The sequence below is a fragment of the Nilaparvata lugens genome, chromosome 8, assembly GCF_014356525.2.
Source record: "Nilaparvata lugens isolate BPH chromosome 8, ASM1435652v1, whole genome shotgun sequence".
Classification (NCBI taxonomy): Eukaryota; Metazoa; Arthropoda; class Insecta; order Hemiptera; family Delphacidae; genus Nilaparvata; species Nilaparvata lugens.
The window spans coordinates 12286409-12301357 of NC_052511.1; positions in this window are offsets into that span (position 1 = coordinate 12286409).

Sequence of the window (14949 nt, forward strand, 5' to 3'; positions counted from 1 at the left end):
CGCACGGGGGTATCATTATTCGCTTTTACTAGTCAGATCTCGGTTTCAATGAGCCGAAGTGCAGTGTGTAGTTTGGACGGAGGGTTTGGTCAATGAGCAGTGAGCAGTGAGCAGTGAGCAGTGAGCAGGTAGAAAGCATGTGAACCAGAACAGAGGCACACTTCACAGGTTTCCGGGTCAGTGACTGCGCCCTCTCCTTCATCCTACAACTTTCAAGGTTGCTTCAAATCCGTCATCACTTTTCCACCCATGCACACTCACATTTCGTCCTCCTCTTCGTAAGCTTCAATCCTATTCTTCAAATTCTATCCTCTTATCAATCAGACTATTTTTCTTATATTTCCCTTCCAACTGTCACATATTCTCGTGGTTTCCCGTCAACACCTCCTTAGGTTATGAAACAATATCGTCCTTTAAATTTCATCCTCTCATCAATTAGGCTGCTTCTCTTATTTCCCTTTCAACTATCACATATTTTTCAGAGTTTTCCCTCATCTCTCCTTAGTTTTCTCTTGGATATCACCTCCTTTGCTTATCTTTAACATCTTCACTTCTACCTCTTCTCCTCAGTTTTCACTTAACTCCTCCATTTTATTCAACTCATTCTTTTATCAATTATAGGCTACTTTTCTTATTTCCCTCACAAACTTTCACATATTTTTCGTGGTTCCCTTCATCTCTTTAGTTTTCTCTTAAATATCTCTCCTCCTTTATCTTATCATGAACGTTTTTCTTTAACCTCTTCTTCTTAGTTTTCTTCCAACTTCTCCGTCTTAGTATTCTCTCCAGCATATTCTTCTACACATTATCTCTTTATAAACTTTATTCTCACTCTCAAAACTTCATCCTCTAGTTAATTAATTACTTCGATACATCTTCGATTAATTACTCCTACACATCTTCAGCATCTTTTCCTGCACACAAACCTTATTTCGTCCTCTTTTTCATGAGCTTGAATGTCACTTTTCAAATGTTATCCTATTATTGATTACTTTATACTCCTTTCAACTATCGCATCTTTTTCGTGATCTCTTTATAGTCACTCTTGAAGGTCAATAAATAAATAATAATTTCATTTGTTCTCGGACAAGCCATACAAACACAAATGAGAGTTAATATCACAATTGTATATCACACTCAACTTTACAATGCTCTCTTTGACATTATATCATCTTCCACATGTCTTCCTTCCCAGATTGTTTCTCTTCTCTTCCTTGACACTGAAATATATATTTTCACTCTTCATGATTCTCGAATTGTCTTCTCCTCATTTTTTTCTGATTATGCTCCTCTCACATAATTTTCTTTCTCTTTTTATCTCTCCCATCACATCACATTACAGGAGGCTGAATTGGTTGAAGTTGAAGGAGAGGAGACAATACTTCATGTTGAGTCTTGTTTATAAGCTGATTGTCAAGGGGAGAGGTCCTCGGTATTTGAAGGAGAGATTTACACTCTTAGCTGATGAGTACTTCCTTCAAATACCTCGTCACCGCACAGTTATGTATAATAACGGCTTCAAGACTCTGGAATGATCTGCCCAATGATGTTATTTTTGCAGCAACCTTGGGTACGTTCAGGTCCATGCTTGTTGCTGTGTTGAGTGAGACTGCTTAGAGATGTTTTCATCACAATCTTTTTGTACAGTAGATGTTGTGAATACTTTTTTTATTGGAAATTTACAATAATCGTTGTGGGCCTACAATAATATTTTTGCTCGTCTTGCTGGGGTATTGGAGCGTTTGATTGACACCTGCTGATACCTATAAATCATAAAACATAATGGCATCTCATTTTCGTAGATTGTATAATTATTAGATAATTTATCCTTTTTTATTTCACTATATTGTTATGAATAATTATATGATCTTGTAGTTTATTATATGATCTTATTATTATGAGAATGTAATGAAATCATGTCATGTAACCGTGTTATCATTGAAGATAATTTGTAAAACTGTAATTATTATTGTAACCATGTTACCATAGGCGACAAGCCTAGTAACAATTGAAAAATAAAATTTATCTATCTATCTATCCCTTCGACCTTTTCTTGTACCAAAAGTTTTTTCCATACTCTCCACGTTTTATCATTTTGCTCCCATTCTACTTATTCCTCTACATGATTGTCTTTGAACTCCAATTTCTTCTCCTCAACTTTTATCTTCACCAATATATACAATATCCACTTATTACTCCCAATTTTAAATCACCAAATGTCACATTTTCCATACGCATAGTTTTTCCTCTGATCATTCACTTTTGTATCTGAATTTTGCCAGCGTTTTCCTTCTTAGTTTCTCTTCTAAAACCCTTAGTTGAAGTTTGCTAGAATTCCCATCAATTATCTTTGATACTGATTGGTAATTCTTCCCCTCTCTTTCTCCATCACTCGTATACCTCATCTAACTTTTCCAGTTTCTTCTCCTTTTCCAAAACCCAATTCCATTGCCTTCTTCTCTCACTCCTTCCGCCTTTCCACTCCTCGCTCTATTACTTCCTTTTCTTCATCGGAGACTGATGAGCTCTTTGAAGAACTCGATGTCAAAAAACTTTGACAAGACCTAAGACAATGCTGGAAACTATTGATGAGTCACACGTTTTCCCTTGTAGTTGCTGAGTGATGAGAATTGCAAGTTGTGATTTAAAAACTGAGTTCTATTTTTCTACCTCAATAGTTGATAAGGCTACTTCATTTAATTAGCAGTACTATTTTTACTTTTCAGTGTCACTTCTCTTCCAACTTTTACTTATCAACTCAATCCACTTACAATAATTTCCTATTATAGATTAGCTCACATAGATCTGTAGTTTCTTGTGTAGTCAAGTCTTCAGTAGATAAATGAATTTTACAATAAATAATAGACATTCTCGAACGCAAATTCATGCGTTCATAGATATTTTTTGTGGATGATATTTACAGTCTTTCACTTTTCGACAGACATACCACGGTTTGTCCAGTCCGTCAATCTCCCAACATACATAATAAGTGAAAATAAGACAGTGAATGAAGTCAAGAAGAGCGTCCGTCTATCAGTTGACTGAAGACTGTTAATCCAAGATAATCATCTCATAATAGCCATGTTCAATTTGAAAGCAGTAATAACTGCTTTTGGAAGAAAGTGAAACCCCATTCAGCAGAGGAGATGTGTTCCACTAAATCCCGGGACCTGTCCGTTTATAAGACATAATCATTTTCATCTGATTTTGACCTCAATTCAAAGTACTATCATTTTCGATTTTTCTCATTTGAAATTGAATCGACCACCTCTATTCCTCATGTAATGGAGAGATCTGAGATACTTAGATTATTAGGCATTATTCAAAACAATGTACATTTTTGATAGTTTGGATTTGGAAATTTGCTTCGAGAATTCAAGTGAAGTTCTCAATGAACGAAATAAGTTGATTGGAGAATTATAATAATAATTACTGATGGCGTGATAGGACATCAGGAGAAATAATATATACACTAATGTTTTTAACCAACCAAAATCCCTATTATCGAATAAATATCATTCCCGATTCCATCGGTTATGCTTATGGTACGGTTTGAACTCTTCTTAAAAAAGAACATACTCAAAATTAGACTGCTGTTTCTTCACTGTAATGTCGGTAGCTTCCCTCACTGACTTAGATTAGAATACTCTAGCTACCTGCTTATTGTTCCCCAAATCACAGCAGGTATGATATTGTTGGTGGATGATGATAATGATGTGACGTCATGCTGTTTGCGATTCATTAGATCATGAATGTATGCGAAAGTGAAATTTGATATTGCATACTTTCATTCATCCCAATTAATAAACTCAGAGTAATTTGACAGTAGTTATAAACATTTGAAAAATACATGTGAGAATAGAGTAAACAATGCAAAAAGCAATAAGTTAACAAAAATCAATTAAGAACATCATCCATATGTTGACGATATAATATCAAATTTCATTCTCAATACTCGAATATGATACGAGAGAAGTCATTGGTGAATCTAGGGTTGATGAATGCTTGATTATTCAGTGATAGTGTAAGCATAACCCTGATTTAATTTTGATAACTTAATGGTGATACCAAAGGATTCACTGTGTTCATGATCCTCCAGTTCTCATTATTGATGAGTCATGTACATTTTCAAGAAAACTCATAATCTAGGTAACTGGAATTTCTGTGCATGACTTGAAACGGATTTACTTTCGCAATGAATGTTTTGAAGCATGCCAATAACTCTCTCTCTCTCACTCGTCTCCCTCTGTTACTCCTCTTTCAATCGCTCTTTTCTTCTTTCTTACTTTCCATTTAAGTCGGGCTCTGCAAGCGAAGGCCAAATAGGCACAATGGAAACAATGAACTTGACTTTGTAATGAATGAGCGAGTAGCAAGCAGTAAGTCAGTCGGCAGTCGGCAGTAAGCACGCGCATTGCCATGAACAGTGGCAGTGGCATTCGTAGGCCTATTGCTACCTCTACGGTCAAGTACAAGCACATTCAATAACGGTGATGCTTGATCTATAAAATATTGCATTGGTAATAAAGTTTTGTAGAGAATCAAATACTCTGATTTCCAGTACATTATTAGGCCTACTCAAATATATATTTTTCCATTGATGTCACATAGATTATCATTATCAAAACTGTTACTGAAAACTTCATCACACTCAATGTTTCAATAAACTTTTCAATGCTTAGTTTCATTGAATTACGATTGTATATCTCTGATAAACTAATTCTAAATTCAGTTCAGGACTTATTTATTTTTTATTGCTATTATATCACCTAGCTAGAGACTAAAAAATTCTATTTTTACTTAAATTGATAAAAAAATAATTTTTGTTAAGGTATGACCAAATTGTTCAGCCTTCTAAATTGGTTGTTGAAATTGGACTACAATATTATTTTCCTCATATTCATAATAAAATGAAGGATGCACTGCTTTGGCACTTTCACTCTGACTCTTTTGACACTTAAGCACGTGGATTGCTTTGACGTTCGCATGCTGATGCAGTCTTGCCTCGTGTTTTTCTGCAAATATTTTTATTTCAGTGATAGATCTATTTATTTTACTGTCGCCACTCCCAGGTCGCGATGGAGATCAGAGTTACTGATGTACCAGGGAGCGTCTACACAATTTTTGATTCGATTTGCGTTTATTGAAGGTATCTGTCATCGATGGTAACTATTCTATGAACGTTTTAATAAAGACTGGATCTGCCATTTTGAATCAGCCATTATGCGGCCCAGTCGCAACCCCCAAATATAATTCCTGAGTACTTTATTCTGGAAGCGCTGAATGATGTCAACATTGGATGCTCAGGTTTAGCACCAGAGTTGAATTCCGTAAGTCCACACCGGCTCGATAATCTGCTTGTAGAGAAGCGATTTTTTATGAACTTCGATGTCCTCCTAAGTAGCCAGTACATTTTCTTGAATTTGATGTCAAGTTATTATTTTTTCTTATTTACATGTTTCTTCCATCTAAGCTTGACATCGAGCGTCATGCTTAGATACTTTGCAGTGTTGGAGTAGGGTACCTACAATATTGCCGTTGGGTGTTGGGCGATGTATTAAACTCGTCTGTTTGTACAATGAACATGAACTGTCTTTACTTCATTCAATTTTATAAGCGAGTGCTTTGAATCAGGACTTATTGCCACAGTATTGAGATCAAGAGAGCTCAATATACATGTCCTCCTAGTACTACATATACGTAAATCTTGTTCCAGGAATCGATGTGTGAGTTTCTGAGTTATGTGTTCCATTCATCATGACCCACCCTACAGGTACCGGTACTCTACATAAGTGATGTATTGAATAAAGATGGAGACTCACTGACAAGTGGGAAGAGAAATAAATAGTGAAAGAGAATGGATGATTAAAAGGCGAACACGTGCTGTGACGTAACTGGAAAGAAGGAGAAGGAGAGAAGAGGGCCGACTGGAAAGAAGGAGAAAGAGAGGAGAGGACCGAAGGAAAGATAAAACTCTCTCGAGAAATATTCCGGCCGTTTTTTTTCAAAGCAGTGCACACAGTGTCACCTTCCGCCTGATGACCCCTTGACCTACAAACCACGGCTGCCGGGCGGGTTGGCTCTTCCAGTCTGCTTCCACACGGATTATCAACTCCAAACTCGAATTCTTCGCTACAAAACATCATTTATATGTTCATACCTAACAAAGAAACAAAATTTGAGTCAAATCGAATGAAAAACCTTCCATCATCATTATCAAAACCAGGAATATGATATTATGGTTTTATATAATGAGGAACATCTCAATTCAAATATCATGTTTTTCAGAGTATATAGAATTTTATATAGTTTCAGAGATATTGAATTTTATTCTTGTTCTTTCAAACAGGGATTTATCTATTGCCTGTTCACAAACATATATTTATTTATTAATTATAATAATATCCTCTATTTCTGCTTGTACATAACTGAGTAAGTTTTACAGTCGTCATAACAATAAAATTCACAATAGCGATATACAATGAAAAGTAACATTACTTATTTTTCTTAATCATTCTAAGCATTATTTCTAATTCTAAGCATTCATGAGTTCAACGCCTTGATTCAAAAAGATGCTACAGATGCTAATGCTACAGAGCATTAGAGCTAATTTAGTTGATAATTCATTATTGGATATTAGTTTTTAAATAATCATTTAGATATTTATTTTACCCTGTGTTATCGGATAGATACGTTAAACTGTTGGTCCCGGCTGAAATGTGACAGGTCCATTGATGGTTCAAATTATATATCAAGTCGACCCGCAAGGGAAGTCCCACAAAAAAGCCATACGAATTTACTCCACTTTTCAGTTACAAATAGATAGGCTATATGTAGTTATCAATAGTACAGTTGATAATATTGTGAGTAGCCTAAATGGTTTACAGGATTCGTGATACAAGATTTTATATTTCACTCGAAACATCAAGAAGTAATGTCGTTTAGCATCGTGCTACATGAAGCATCATGCATCGTAATAAATGATGTGGTGCATTCATAAAATAGAAATTATAGTACCCTTTAAAATAAATTTGTTCACAATATAATTGTTATTGGGAATAAATAGTGAGAAAATCAGAAAAGTATAGCCCAAAGTTGACACTTTCAGATAATATTGAGTACCTAGTCCTGGAAAAATATATCACATGATGAATGATAATAAGAGAATCAACCGGGTCATAAATTTAGCTCGAAAGCTTCTCAAATAATTAGATTTCTTGAAGATGATAATAAGATTCATGAAAGTGGTAAAAAGAGTGGTAGATTTAAGAGTTTGTTCATCCATTTATTTTTATTCAAGAGGAAGTACCTTACCAATTAAATCATTCAATCGTAAATTTGTGATATAGTTGAAACTTGTTAGAAAACAATAGTATATAAAATTTTTCACATTAAGCTGGAAACTACATACTATTTGATGGAGTAAATTATTATTTGAAATCAAGTTGGAGAACGTTTGAGGACGTATTACTTGTTCAAATTGGAAATATCAACTGAGAGATGATCTGTATTTCTTTACATACGTTCAATTATTCGGTATTCTATTACAAACCTTGTTAATAACACAGAGAATATATTTTTTCATTAATCATAAGAAATTATTCAAATAAGAGTATCATTTCAACTAAAAAACTAATGCTACCGTAAATCCTCTGATGCAACCTAGGGACAAGGGCTCGATCTTCATAGGTATACCGTACTTTTTTTATTTTTCGAATGAACGATAAATATAGTGTTTTTGTTCTGGACATTCTTGATATCTATTCACGGAACATTTCTATTTGCCGCAAAGTTGAAACGGAAAAAATCTTAACAATAATATTCTTCTAGCGCCAAATCTAAATGAACGGATGTACGATAGGTAGGCTACTGTACTTAAGTAATGATTGTGCATCTTTAATGGAGAATTAAAAGATTTGATGGCATACGAGGTCAATTATTATTATTATTGAATATGGTAGTCAACTTTGAAAAAGATAAGAAATCTGAGAACGCACTCATTTCTTGTAGTTTATAGAAAAACAATTAATTTTGAGAATACAGCTACCGTTATCTACTGGTGAATTGACGAAACACTATCGCCGTGAATGGAAGATGATTTGGATAGTAGCGCTGTGTTTAGTGGAAAATTATACTCCATTATAGATTCAATAATATATTTCAATGAATCAACAATACAATTTACTGCATCTATTCTACTTTCCTTGAATAATTCCGTGTGACTGCGTAATCTGCATAATAAATTTTCGTAATATGTCCTAATTAAATATAATTCTGAAGCTTATAGACCTTTTCAAGTTTTGAAAACTGAAACATACTTCTTGATAAACTGTGTGAAATTTAATAACCTATTTCAATCATTCAAAATCATGCACTGCCATTTATACAGAGTGATCAAAAAGTCCCTCCGGAGTGAAATATATACAAAAAACATCCATCATATAGCTTGTGCTGTTATCTTGTATAGTAGAGAGTTCAGTGTGAGAGAGGGCCGACTGCGCCCTAACGTCGCTCTCTAGGAAAAATAAAGGCAGTCATTCAATTCAATTCAATCATTCAATCACTTGTCAAACGGGTTTCTAAACAGAACACAATAGGCTATGCCACCAGGCAGCTACTGCGGAGAGACTTTCTGATCATCCGGTATTTTCGTAGAAAAATTGTGAAACTCAAAACCATAATATGACTTTCCACGGTTTTCCAGGATAACTCAGAAAGTACAATGAATATTTATGATTCTTATAAGTTACAAATTATTTGTAACATCAATTAAACGATTCTTCAGAACATTCTGCATACCTACCTATACAAAAATGTTTTTGATATCTTCACCTCTTATTTAAAAACAGTTTTTTAAGGAAACTATAAATAATTATTGAAAATTTTGTCAGCTCTGAGGACGTGTAACACAGTAACAACGTGACTCTTTTCGGGTATATAGGTTTTTCAGAGGTTCTTATTCTAGAATTTCATAAAAAAAACCACGTTCTGACAGTGGTCTGATACGATTAAGTTCAAAAAAGTTTAATGTACTTTCGTTTTCTTTTTTATTGAAAACCTTATATGAGATAGATGCTTGTCTGTAATTACTATTATACACTTTTCCACTCAATTTATTACAGTATTAAACTTATTACAGCATGTCTCACTCCTCTCACATTTTCAATCATCTTGGCAACTAAACTCTTGTCGAGTTTTTCTCGAGTAAACTAATCAACTCTTTAGAATATTCAATGTTTCGAAGCTGTGGAGCTTTTTTCAAGTATGAAAACTCACAGGTATCTGCAAAATAGAGTGGGAGAATACTTTCAATTTCTTTCATTGAATACGTCTTGTACATTTTTTGTACCACATGAAAAATTACGGAAAAGATAAATGCTTTGAACGAGGGTAGATAACCATTTGATAATGCTAGATATTGTTTCGAGTATCCAAAAATGATAACGCTTGCGCTGTGATTCGAACCGGTGACCCAACTTTTGAGCCGGTTAGAGTGATTCGGCTATCGACTGGGAGTTGTGGCGTGCTCCTGTAATCCAGCTACTTGGAGGTCGGGATTTGGGACATTCGTAGTCCAGGGAGCCCTGTGCGGGTACAGGTTCGCTCGCCCGGTTGTCCGCTGAAAGCTCACCACAGTCATGACAAGGTCACGGCCACGGACCGTCCGGTCTTTAATCCGAGGCGGGCCGGACGGTCGGTGGCCGGACTTAGTCTAGTGGGGTGAAGCATCGCGATAGATCGCCGATGGCAAGTGGATCAATCATGTCCCTGGACCAACGAATGGACTGAGTTCCTTTTGATGGGCTTTAATATATTTATATATTTTTTAATCTAATACTTTTCAACACTATTCAAACTTTTTTCAACTTTATTTATCTAAAATTTGATTTATTTATTTTAAAAACTCATATATATTTTTTTCCACAATTTTATAATTTATTCTACCAATCTGTATTATTATTCTATCAAAGTTATCAAAAATAATGATTTATTTGGAAATAAGATGGGATAGGCTACTGTTTATTGGATTTTTGAACCGAAATTTCAACTACTATAAGCGCATGTAACGTGAGAAGGCCCCATTTCATTTTTGGCAAAGCTTTTCAAATGGCAGTACGATCTAGTGAGTCACTCGAGCTGGAGAACTCGCTCAAAATTCCATTGTTATTTAGCCAACTTTTCTATTATACAGAATGTCCCACCAAGGTTGTAACAGCCGTTAACCATAGATTCTACATGACATTTCTGACAAAAAATGTTCAATAAACATTTTTCCTATCGACCTTCGTTTTCGAGATATATCAATTTTCGATATTTTCAGAATATGCTTAATTAATGTAATTTTTTCTGTTGTTTGATATTTTGTAGTTTTTTATTAGGGCTTAAACTTGAGAAAAAGCTATTCTTAAAATTCAAATTGAAATTTCAAACCGTTTATCTCGGTTTTTCTCCGGGTGATTATAGTGGTTTCAATTATTCAAATACTTCTCCATTTCATAAGCTTTCCAATGAGTATAAGTTCGAAAAGGTGAGTTTCATGATAAAGTGTTCAAAACCGCTAATATCTGGAATGAACACCTTCAAAATAAGGAAATTCACAAACAGCATGCATCAAGTGGTGATCCTAAGTGTGAAAACACCTGATTATTGCATTGTTTTCTGAAGCATATAGCCTGAATCCTATATAAAATATTAATCATACACTTCTACAAGATTCAACAAAATTTATTCATAGAATAATAATTCAAAGTAGATGAATGACAGAATTAAAAAAAACTGATGGCAATCATTCAGATGGTAATCAAGTTACATATCATGCTCACTGCTTACAGGAATTCAAAATACCAGAGCCTTAATATATGTTTATGCAACTTCTGCTGCCGGTCATCAAGCATCGAGTTGCCCGTCGCACTTCTTTGGGCCGTGTCTTCATTACTTTTAACGTCAATCAAATTCTGAGCAGTGGCGTAACGTACACCCCCGCTGCCCCGGGGCGCCCGGGTCCCTAGAGGGCCCGGGCTAGGGCCCGGATAATATGTAGGCTAATATAGGTTTTCTGAAAAAAGAAAATTACCCGGTCTAGGGGGCCCGGGTTAGGACCCGAAATGATAATTATATATTGCATACTTTAAAAAGAAAAATTAAATAATCATGGAAGTAACTTTTGATAAAAAAGCAGAAGTTTTATTGTGGAAAATGACAGGTTTCATTCATTGTGTAAGAAGAAATAAATATGCAATAGAACAATGTCTGGTTATAAATTAATATCAAGAGAATACAAGTAGAAAATAATTAATAAGGCAAAAAAGAAAAACAATCATTGTTCAAATCTACTCCTAATAATAATTATAGTTACATTGACAGAGCTTCAATAATTGTGTGCTGGTAGTGAGCTTATTGAAAAATTAGGAATGTTGTTTGTTTACAATCATTAAAATTTATACATCCGGTGAGACAATCCAGACTGAGACTATTCAAACCACTTAATTTATATATATAAGATTCATGGGAGATATTATTCTCCCATTGAATTCCTGAACACACAGGGTCTGTATAATAAGTGACCGGACTGGCCTCAGGAATTTTTTTATGGGCAAAATATGTACAATTTTTCATTAGAAATCTTCAAAGTAGTCCCTATTGGAGTCGATAACACGCTGATACCGGATTCTAAAATCCCTGAACGCTGTCTGGAGGTCGGCAACCTCTATGCTGTCAAAGAGTTTGTGCCCGGCCCGGCTCTGTAAACGACCAGTACCTACTACAGAGAGGTGATCCTCTCTGATCCTCTACTGAATTCATTATTTCATTTGCAATTCCCATTCGCATTCAGTGGTTCAGTTCCTCTCAGCTCTTGGATTTGTAGCTTAAAACATAATTCTTGACTTGAATTGTAGAATTCAATCGAGAACAAGTTTTATTTCTTCAACTAAGCTGTGTAATTCACTCATGAGAGATGTACGTTCACATTAGAGTTTAATGCTTGGGGTTAAGGGAGAAGGGGGCTGGAGAAAGGTGGTACGATTTTAGAAGAGGGGCCCGGAATTTTTTTGCGGGGGGGCCCGGTTTGGAAACGTTACGCCACTGATTCTGAGAATCAGTTCCTCCCTGGTCACTTCAGGTGCTCTGTAAAGTTTACTTTCCACAACCCCCAAAAAGTATAAGTCTATTGGAGTAAGATCAGGTGAGCGTGGTGGCCAACTTACGGGTCCACCTCGGCCAATCCACCGTCCAGCATAGTTATCAAGCCACCCACAGACGTTTTTAACATAATGAGGGAGGCAGCCATCCAACTGAAGCCACATATTCTGCCTCAAATTGAGAGGCACGTTTTCCATCAATTCGTGAAGCTCATTGACCAGAAAGACCATAAAAACTTCACCATTTATTCTTGCAGGGAAAATGAAAGGCTCATGTATGTGTATCATGGAATTTAAAAGCATCAGTTCTTGTGAACGTAATTTTATCTGTGATCTTTCCATAATATGTTATGGAAATATCGGATAGATGTTATGGAAATAATTAAGGATAATATGTTTTATGTTATCTTTCCATAATATCTTAAAAACGTGTTATGAGATGAGAGTTTTCGGTCAGGAAAACGTCTCCTGTATACTCTCTCTGCCTCTCATGAATTGCATCCACACTCTCCATACACCAATAACATGTTCAAGTACTCAATCAAGGTAAATTTCATGATAATAAAATTATATTTTTATTATTATTTTAATTATTATTTTTTGATAGTTTTGGGCAATAGCCTGTTTTTTCTTTTCCGACTATTGTATTGTTTGCTCTATCTAATAAATAAATAAATAAATAAATAATGAACGAGAACACTTCTCTACCAGCAAAAGTTGATACATATAAATCCAATTAACTGGAAAGCACACTGAAAACTATACTGAAAATATGCTGAAACATACACTTCTTATTATTTTATTCACGATTTACGGTACAGGAAATAATGCAAGTTATTGAAAAAGTCATATCATTGTAGAATGTTAAAATGTTGATTAAAACTTGTGAATATTGTCAGAGAGAAATCAGGTGATTTCATCCTTAGGATCACCACCCGATGCATGCTGTTTGTGAGTTTCCTCATTTGGAGGCGTTCATTCCAGATATTAGCAGTTTTGAACACTTTATCATGGAACTTCCCTTTTCGAATTCATAATCATTCTAAAGCTTATGAAATGGAGAAGTTTTTGAAATATTGGAACCACTATAATGACCCGGAGAAAAATCGAGAAAAACCGGTTTGAAATGTGACTTTTAATTTTAAGAATAGAATTTTTTCAAGTCCTAATAAAAAACTAAAAAATATCTTGGAACAAATAAAATTATATTAATCTTGTTTGAAATGTTTTTCTCTTTCCAAAAATACACTTGAAATTGAAATTCGATCGGTAGTTTTCGAGTTATTGAGTATTTAATGACCGTAAGTGGGCATATTCTGAAAATATCGAAAAATCGATATATCTCGAAAACTAAGGTCGATAAGAAAAATGTTTACTGAACATCTTTTGTCAGAAATGTCGAGTAGAATCTATGGTCAAAGGCTGTTACAACCTTGGTGGGACACTCTGTATAAGAAGAAAAAATATTTATTAATTTTTTATTGGGTAGAGAAAACAATACAATAGTCAGAAAAGAAAAACAGGCTATTGCCCGAGACCTTTTCTATTTCTGAAATTTGTCTTAAATCGGCCGAACTTGTCTTAGATCGGGCTATGTAGGTTATGTCCATCCAAAGAAGTTAAAAGTTAAGAAAAGGCCTTATAGTTCAATTGAGTTAATAGTTCATTTCGCATTGAAGTATGGCAGCTAATTATTTTTGTGGTAATACATTTTATTTCAACACTTTCATGTTATATCCTCAAAAATAATGATGATAATCTGTTGGCCAACGAAGTCGATCTGTTTAATGTAATGGACTTTTAATGGTGAGAATAGATTGTTGATTGATGAAAGCATTTGGAAGTTATCGTCAAACATGCATACAATAATGCTCGTACGATTCGAGGCTCAACTCAAAACGAGGAGCTTACTACGTACGTTCAATATTATTAGCAATGGTTTTCAATAATAAGTTTCCGATTGGCAATGATTTATAAAAGTGTATAGGCGTACGTACTAGTGCATAACGAGGGCGCCTCTGGTTTTTATAGGTTTCAGAAGAAGAATGGCTAAAGAAGAATTCTAAAGTTATCGTAAATTAATATAGGCTATACACAAACGTTCAACGACTCGAGCCTCAATTTAAAAGTACGAACTCGCTACGCGTGTTCAACTATAAACCTTATTACCAACCGAACAAAATTAAAATGAACACGGTTTTAATAGAGTATGGTTGCCCTATAGTGAGAAGTTTGTTTAACTTTGAACCGTTTGCATTGGTTGAATAATCAAATTCTCTATTGCATGTTCTTCAAGAACAGCAATAGATGCCATTCACATAAATATAGAATGGGAGGCATCAATGTTGTATAAGTAATAAAAACAGTTTTGTGTGAATCTCACTGTAGCTATAGCTACTATTCTGCTACCTCCAGTATACCTAGCGCGGCACGAAAAGAATACTGGCTACCATTTCAAAAATATTGACACCAATGAAAACCGGAGGACTTCTTGTGACGCGCTAGGTTCAGTGGTCTCAGAAGCCTTGTCGTATCAAGTGGTAATCGGTCGATGGGTGGTCGGATCAAGGTACGATGTCGCTGGTGCGACTGGAACGCTAGTCGTTGAACGATTATATCGATGGACGATCACCGCTCGGCGTTGTCACTGATATGATTATTGAAATTGAAATTTGACTGTTGAATTTTTTCAGTTGAAATTTGACTGTATAAGTTTGAATTCTAGATTAATCAATGAGGGCCTTGAGAAATAGAAGTTTAAGAAGTAGTCGTCTTCAAACTACATTCCATATTCAATCACAGATGAGAA